Source organism: Salvelinus sp. IW2-2015, unplaced genomic scaffold (genome assembly GCF_002910315.2).
Source record: "Salvelinus sp. IW2-2015 unplaced genomic scaffold, ASM291031v2 Un_scaffold910, whole genome shotgun sequence".
Classification (NCBI taxonomy): domain Eukaryota; kingdom Metazoa; phylum Chordata; class Actinopteri; order Salmoniformes; family Salmonidae; genus Salvelinus; species Salvelinus sp. IW2-2015.
In genome coordinates this window covers 172,071-180,521 of record NW_019942643.1, presented here as the reverse complement: position 1 = coordinate 180,521, position 8,451 = coordinate 172,071, and the positions used below count along the sequence as shown (strand labels likewise).

The 8,451-nt window shown below is 47.6% G+C and overlaps 1 pseudogene; it reads right to left on the bottom strand.

The window, feature by feature from the left end:
• LOC112069109 (large neutral amino acids transporter small subunit 2-like) overlaps positions 1 to 8,451 on the bottom strand; it is a 37,861-nt pseudogene that overhangs the window by 22,050 nt on the left and 7,360 nt on the right.

The following is an 8,451-nucleotide window of genomic DNA, read 5'->3' as shown; positions in this document are numbered from 1 at the left end:
AGATCAGGTGGGAGGTGAGAGAGAGAAGAAGAGAGAAGAGAGAGAAGCGGAGAGAGGAGAGAGAGAGAGAGAGAGAAAGAGAGAGAGAGGAGAGGAGGAGAAGGAGGAGAGGAGAAGAGAGAGAGAGAGAGAGAGGAGAGTAGAGATGAGACAGAGAGAGAGACGTAGAGGAGAGAGAGAGTAGGAGACGAGAGAGAGGAGAGCAGAGATGAGTCGAGAGAGAGGAGCGAGAGAGAGGGCAGTAGAGAGAGAGAGAGGAAGAGGAGAGAGAGAGAGGAGAGAGAGAGAGAAGGAGAGAGAGAGAGAGAGAGAGAGAGAGAAGGAGAGAGAGCAGAGAGACGAGAGACGAGAAGAGAGAGAGATGGAAGAGACTTCTATGAGTGTTACTGTTCATTTTTATTGTTTATTTTCACTTTTTTTTTTTTTTTATTTATATTCTACTTCACTTGCTTGTGGCAATGTTAACATATGTTTCCGCATGCCAATAAAGCCCCTTGAATTGAATTGAATTGAGGATAGAGAGAGATGAAGAGAGAGAGGGTGAAAGAGATGAAGAGAGATGAAGAGAGAGAGAGCGGATAGAGATTGAGAAGGAGAGCGCGAGAGAGAGTGAAGAGAGAGAGAGCGAGAGACAGAGACAGAGACACGAGAGAGAGAGATGAATAAGAGAGAGAGAGGCAGAGAGATGGAGTGAGAGCTGCTAGAGAGATAATAGAGAGGAATACCTGACCAACCTCGTGACTGACTCAAATTAAGAAAGCTTTGACTATGTACAGACTCAGTGAGCATAGCCTTGCTATTCGAGAGAGGTCGCCGTAGGCTCAGTGTTAAACTGAGCTGCACTTTCTAACTATGACCATATTTAGAGACACATATTTTCCCTTCAGATTAATAGCTCAGACCCACAAAGAATTTCAAAAACAATATCCAATTTTATAAACGTCCCATATCTATTGGGTGGAGAATCTACCAACAGTGTGCATCACAGCAGCAAGATTTTGTGTACGCTGTTGCCAGACAACTGATAAAGGGCAACCAGTGTGAGCAACAAACACCATTGTAAATACAACCTATTTTTATGTTTATTTATTTTTCCCTTTTGTACTTTTAAACTATTTGCCCATCGATTACAACATGTATATAGACATAATATGAACTTGAAATGTCTCATCTTTTGGAACTCGAGTGTAATGTTTTGCTGTTCCTTTTTATTGTTTATTCACTTTTGTTTATCCAAATTTCACTGCTTTTTGCCCATTGCCCGGAGAGAACAAAGACACAGATGGAAGGAGAGGAGGAGAGAGAAGAAGGAAGCGAAGAGGAGAAGAGAGAGGAGAGACAAAGACACAGAGAGAGCGAGAGACGGAGCGAGAGAGAAGATGAGAGAGAGAGAGAGGAAGAGAGGAGAGAAGAGAGCATGTAGAGACTGAGGAGGAGAGCGGAGAGAGAGAGAGAGGAAGAAGAGGAGAAGAGAGAGAGAGAGACAAAGACACAGAGACGAGAGAGGAGAGAGAGAGGATAGAGAGAGAGAAGAAGAGATAGAGAGAGAAATGAGAGTGAGAGAGGAGAGAGGAGAGAGGAAGAGAGGAGAGAGAGAGAGAGAGAGGACAAAAAACACAGAGAGAGAGAGCGAAGACGAGAGAGAGGAGAGAGAGGAGAGAGAGGGAGAGAGAGAGAGAGGAGAGAGAGAGAGAGAGATGAAGAGTGTGTGAAGGGTGAGTAAACCCAGAAAGAGTCCAGGTTTAAAATTCAAACCGCACGAAGGTGTTCCCCACTTTTTGCCCTCCCTTCCACTCTCCTTCACTCTCCTTCACAGATCTGATATGATTGAATAAGTGAAAGCAATACAACGTAGACTAGATGTAGCTACTGCTTGCACCGATTCCAGTTTTCTCAGATCTGTGAAGGAAACAATCTGTTGATGTTTTAACTCCTCCTCTTTCGCATGTCCTTTTCCCGCCCTTTCCACTCTTCCTGCACGAAGAGGCGCTACTACTACACCAATACAACAGAATCTTATGGGTTTCCTACAAACAAAAAATCTTTGGCATGCAGAGAGTTGACAAACACAGAGTAGAGAACAAACCAATCTAAGTTTGTCAAATTGTAGCATAGAATTGCATTAACATTGCATAGCTAAACATGAAAAAAATACTTATTTAAACTCTCTCTCTCTCTCTCTCTCTCTCTCTCTCTCTCTCTCTCTCTTCTCTCTCTCATCTTCTCTCTCTCTCTCTCCTCTTCTTTTCTTTTAACTTCATCTCCATCTCTCTTTCTCCCTATCTCATCTCTCTCATCTCACTCTTCCGGACCTCACTCTCTCACTCCTCCTCCCGTCTCTCCCTACTCTACTCCACCCCCCCTCGCACTTCCTCCCCCCCCTAGCCTCCCCCTCCCTCCCGCTCTCCTCTTCTACCTCCCTCCTCCGCCCCTCAACTCTACCCCCGCGTCTCCCCTCCGCCCCACGGTCTCACTCCCTCTCCCCTCGCCCCTCTCTTATTCGCCTGATCAAATCGGTATTGTCCCGATCTTACTCTCTCTTCCCTCCTCCTACTTTGCTCTCACGCTTCTCATCTTCATCTCCTACTTCTCTTCTCCTCTTACTCACCTAGCCCTTTCTCCTCTACTCCCACTTTCACTCCCACACATCTCACCTCTCTCAACATCACTCTCAATCGTCTCTCACTGCCTCTCACTTGCTCATCTCTCTCACTCAGCATCTCACAGTTTACCCTCCTCTCCATCTCTAACTCATCCACTCTCACTCTCTCACTCTCTCTCTACACACTCTCCCACATCTCTCTCCTCCTGCTCAAACCTACGCCTCTCTTCACCTCTCTCACCTTCTCCTCTCCTCACTCTCTCTCACTCCTCTTCCACTCGCCTCCTTCTCTCTCACTCCTCTCTCACTCTCTCCCTCTCTCCACTACTCTCTCTCACTCTCTCTCATCTGCCACTCTCTGCCTGCCCACTGCTCCTTCTTCTGACCACTCTTCTCTGTAACTTCTCTCTCACAGTTCAATCCATTCAAACTTTCTCAACACCCTTCCACACTCCTTCATTGATCATCCATCCCCCCGCTCCACCTTCTCCCCCACGGGTACAGGGGATTACTCACGTTAGGCAGACGTGCCGGCCAAGCAGGCGCAGACCGTTCTCTGGGGAATGCAGGTTGGGAGGGAAGAAGGGCTGCAGGACGGTAGTGATAGAAGTGAGGGCGATCACCGCCTGTGTTGGTGGGGTAGATCACCAGCATGCGATCCACAGACGCAGGAAACCTACGAGGAGGAGGAAGGGACGGAGGAAGGGAGGGAGATGGAGGGAGAGGAGAGAAGGGGTTAAATTTAGGGTTATGTAGACACTGACGTATGTACGTCACACACACACACACACCACACACCCACACACACACACACACACACAACACACACACACACACACACACACACACACACACACACACACACACACACACACACACACACGCACACACCAACACCTGCACACACACACACACACACACACACACACACACACACACACAGATAGTGTGTTTTAAAACATAGAGTACGACTGGATAACAATGCATTGTATAAAATCATTGAAGGGGCAGATGCTACTCTTAGAGACATATGAGGTCACCCACTCACTTCACTCACTACGACACTCTACTACACTTTTCACTCACTACACTCACTCACTCACTCACTCACTCACTCACTCACTCACTCACTCACTCACTCACTCACTCACTCAGAGAGTGGATGTATGTGTGTTTGTGTGTGTTAAGTAGGGGGCAGTGATATTTATCTGACAAGAGGAGGAGGAGGCCACATCAGAACATGAACAAATTCTCCACCAGCTTCTGGAGCGGTCGTTATGCTTCGCTGCGTTCCCCATGTTAGCCTGGCTGTTACTCACAAAAACCGTGTGTGTGCATGCGTGTGTGTATGAGCCAGAGTGTGTCTATGTGTGTGTTAACAAAATGTTCACAAGGCAATATGTCTGTAAGATTAAAGTAAAGCCCCAAAGCTGAGCCCTCAGTTAAGGAATTGATTTGCTAACAATGTGTGATAGTATGTCATCAGGACTGAGGGTCAGCACCACCATGGCTAGTACTGGAATGCCTGGCCTGACACCCCCACACCAATGGGGTGGGCACATCCACAAACACCTATGGAGAGTCCTCCACACCCCCCCCGGCAACGCAGGGGTGTCGTTATCAACAACCTTGTTTCTGCTGTACCCTCCTACTCCTACACAGTACACCATCAAAACAAACACTCCTTGATCGTAACTTGGTATCACAGAGAGAAGGAAACAGTATGTGCCCCGAAGAACTTCAAACCTAAACATCTGAGGCATCTGGAGGAAACAGCCCGAGACCCATTCTAGCATACTAAACAAAGCCTTCAAACAGAGAATATCAGTTGGTTCTGGGTAGAAGTTCATGTTTCATTGTACATTTCTTCTTGATGTATTGATGTCTATAATGGGACACTAACAATAGTCTGAGGTGTTTTGGTCTGGGTGGATTCCTCTCTGAAAATACTCTGATACAAAATGGATCCAGACTGTTACAACACACGATCTGTGTGTGTTTACCGTCTGGGCGAACACTACAAACACATTAATCAATGTGGACAAAGGATTGGTGATATGTCCTGGGCAGAAGATACCAGAGAGGATAAGAATGAGTGAGTTAGATCAGTGAATACAGTCGTGGGTCAAAGGTCACCAAGCACCATAGATCCAGCCACTCACCCTGCCAGTCCTCCGAAGATGTCCTTGACGTATGCGTAGTCTCCCCCTGACTTGGGGATGGTGACACCCAGCTCGGCGTAGCACAGCGCCCCGATGGCCGTGATGATGCCGGTGACGATCCACACGATCAGCGCCAGACCCACCGAACTGGCGTTCTCCATCACGCCCTTAGGGCTGACGAAGATCCCCGACCCGATGATGTTACCTGGGATAGAGAGAAGAAGAGGGGACGGTTATTGAAGTGACACCAACAGTTATTTGAGGTACCGAGGAGAAGGGGGGGGGGGTTATTAGCGTGACACCAGTGTCATTCACAGGCAGGAAGAGTTGAAGGGGGATGGAGACATTAGGGTGAGAGAACATCAGTTCCACCATCTAATGTGGAACGATGGGAGAAGGGAACGTTATCGACGTGACACCAGCATTCGTCACAGGTTTGCAATCAGGAGATCAATTGGGGGGAAGAGAGTGGAAGCAATGGAGACAATTTAAAGATGGATTCTAAACAATGTGTGTAACAAAAGCACAGTTCAGAATCCCTATTCCAATCATGAGCGTGCTCTATACCTCTGAGAGACAACACCATGTTACCATACCCAGAGGAGGAGGAAGTTCTGACCCAGAAGTCCCATTAACACATCTGATTGCTCAGCCTTTTAGCTGATTTCCTAGAGTACAGAAGGAGGGTAATAACGGAGAGAGAGAGACAAACAGAATGTTGGGATTTAAAGAGTGGTGTAGTGAAAAATGGATGACAGAGGGAAAATGTGAAGACGAAGGAGACAGATAAAGTAGAAGAGAGAGAGAGAGAGACAAAGAMAGAGGAGAGAATTTAATTTTAACWGCAGTGAGCAGCCAGCCAGCAGACAGAGCGGAAATGCAATGTGCTGAGTTAGCACTGAGGATGAGAAGACACAGAGAGAGAGAGAGAGAGAGAGTGAGTGTGAGAGAGAGTGAGTGAGTGGAGTGAAGAGAGAGAGAGAGAGAGAGAGAGAGAGAGAGAGAGAGAGAGGAGAAAGAGAGAGAGAAGAGAGAGAGAGAGAGAGAAAGGGGGGAGAGGTGAGAGTGTGTGTGTGTGTACTAAGGAGGTACTACACTACATCAGAACAATGCCCTGACAGCCTATATACAATCAGACTGGCAGTCAGTTTATAGAGCTAGGAAACATGAAAGAGACTGTGTGTGTGTGGTTAGGTTAGACTTGGTTTAGATGACAGGTTAACTACTCACACCCCATCAGAGATCTGACTAAGCAGTAGGGGTCAGAGGTCGGGGGTTGAGAATCCGATTCAGCTGACTGATTGGCTCATAAACCTTGACAGCGAATAGCACGCCAGGGCTAAAGATCGTACATTAGAACTTGCAGAGTCAGAGTTGACTGAGGAGAATACACAGTACAAGAGTCAAAGGTATTGATATAGATTTTTGAATAGGGTGTGTGTGAGTGTGTGTGTGTGTGTGTGGTGTGTGTGTGTGTGTGTGTGGTGTGTGTGTGTGTGTGTGTGTGTGTGTGTGTGTTGTTGTGTGTGTGTGTGTGTTGTGTGTGTGTGTGTGTGGTGTGTGTGTGTGTTGTGTGTGTGTGTGTGTGTGTTCTCTTTTACTTCAACATTCCTCTACAGGTAAGTACATAACATGTGTGCAGACAGTGTCTGGAGGCACTAACCTAACACACACACACGCACGTGCCACGTGCACATGCACACACACACACACCCACTAAACCCCTGACCTGTGTTGTCCAATGGATGAACAGTCAGTCTGAAACCACAAGCATTTAATTGCTCCTATGCATCCTGAACTGTACTCGCTGGTGCACTTACTGACTGGTTGACTTAGTGGCTGAAGGGTAAAGGAGGATTCATCTCAAACCTTGACTAAAGAAGGCGACTGCTTCCAGTTAGTTGACTCCATCTTTTGGTACTGTGCAGTCAGTTGTACCAACTTCACAAGGCTTCAGTTCAGCAGCTTTGTGTGTGACCTTGGATGGTGAGACAATGAGATGGGACTGGGTTAGGTTATAGGGTGACTGGTGAGACAATGAGAGGGGACTGGGTTAGGTTATAGGGTGACTGGTGAGACAATGAGAGGGGACTGGGTTAGTTATAGGGTGACTGGTGAACAATGAAGGGGACTGGGTTAGGTTATAGGGTGACTGGTGAGACAATGAGAGGGAACTGGGTTAGGTTATAGGGTGACTGGTGAGACAATGAGAGGGGACTGGGTTAGGGTTATAGGGTGACTGGTGAGACATGAGAGGGGACTGGGTTAGGTTTATAGGGTGACTGGTGAGACAATGAGAGGGGACTGGGTTAGGTTAATAGGGTGACTGGTTGAGACAATGAGAGGGGACTGGGTTAGGTTATAGGGTGACTGGTGAGAACAATGAGAGGGACTGGTTAGGTTATTGGGTCACTGGTAAGACAATGAGAGGGGACTGGGTTAGGTTATAAGGGTGACTGGTGAGACAATGAGAGGGACTGGGTTAGGTTATTGGGTCACTGGTGAGACAATGAGAGGGGACTGGGTTAGGTTATAGGGTGACTGGTGAGACAATGAGAGGGGACTGGGTTAGGTTATAGGGTGACTGGTGAGACAATGAGAGGGGACTGGGTTAGGTTATAGGGTGACTGGTGAGACAATGAGAGGGACTGGGTTAGTTATAGGGTGACTGGTGAGACAATGAGAGGGGACTGGGTTAGGTTATAGGGTGACTGGTGAGACAATGAGAGGGGACTGGGTTAGGTTATAGGGTGACTGGTGAGACAATGAGAGGGGACTGGGTTAGGTTATAGGGTGACTGGTGAGACATGAGAGGGGACTGGGTTAGGTTATAGGGTGACGGTGAGACAATGAGAGGGGACTGGGTTAGGTTATAGGGTGACTGATGAGACAATGAAGATGGGACTGGGTTAGGTTATAGGGTGACTGGTGAGACAATGAGAGGGACTGGGTTAGGTTATAGGTGACTGGTGAGACAATGAGAGGGGAACTGGGTTAGGGTTATAGGGTGACTGATGAGACAATGAGAGGGGACTGGGTTAGGTTATAGGGTGACTGATGAGCAATGAGAGTGGGACTGGGTTAGGTTATGGGTACTGGTGAGACAATGAGAAGGGACTGGGTTAGGTTATAGGTGACATGGATGAACAATGAGATGGGACTGGGTTAGGTTATAGGGTCACTGGTGAGGGACAATGAGGAGGGTGAACTGGGTTAGGTTATAGGTGACTGAGTGAGACTAATGAAGATGGGACTGGGGTTAGGTTATAGGGTGACTGGTGAGAACAATGAGAGGGGACTGGGTTAGGTTCGGGGGTGTATTAATTTGGTACAGTGGATGATGTAGACAATGAGAGGGGGACTTGGGTTAGGTTTAGGGTGACTGGTGAGACAATGAGAGGGGATGGGTTAGGTTATTGGGTGACTGGTGAGACAATGAGAGGCTGGGTCTTTTAGTTGGTTATAGGGTGACTGATGAGAACCATGAGATGGGAACGTGGTTAGCCGGGGTTTAAGGGGTCCACTGGTGGAGCACTAATGAGGGGGAAACTGGGGGTTAGGTTTTTTTTTTTTTATTAGGGTCAGCTTGGTTGAGAACATGAGAGGGGAACTGGGGTTAGGTTTTATAGGGAGTCATGGTGAACCTGAGAGGTGAACTGGGGTTAACAGCATTGTTATACTGGTCAC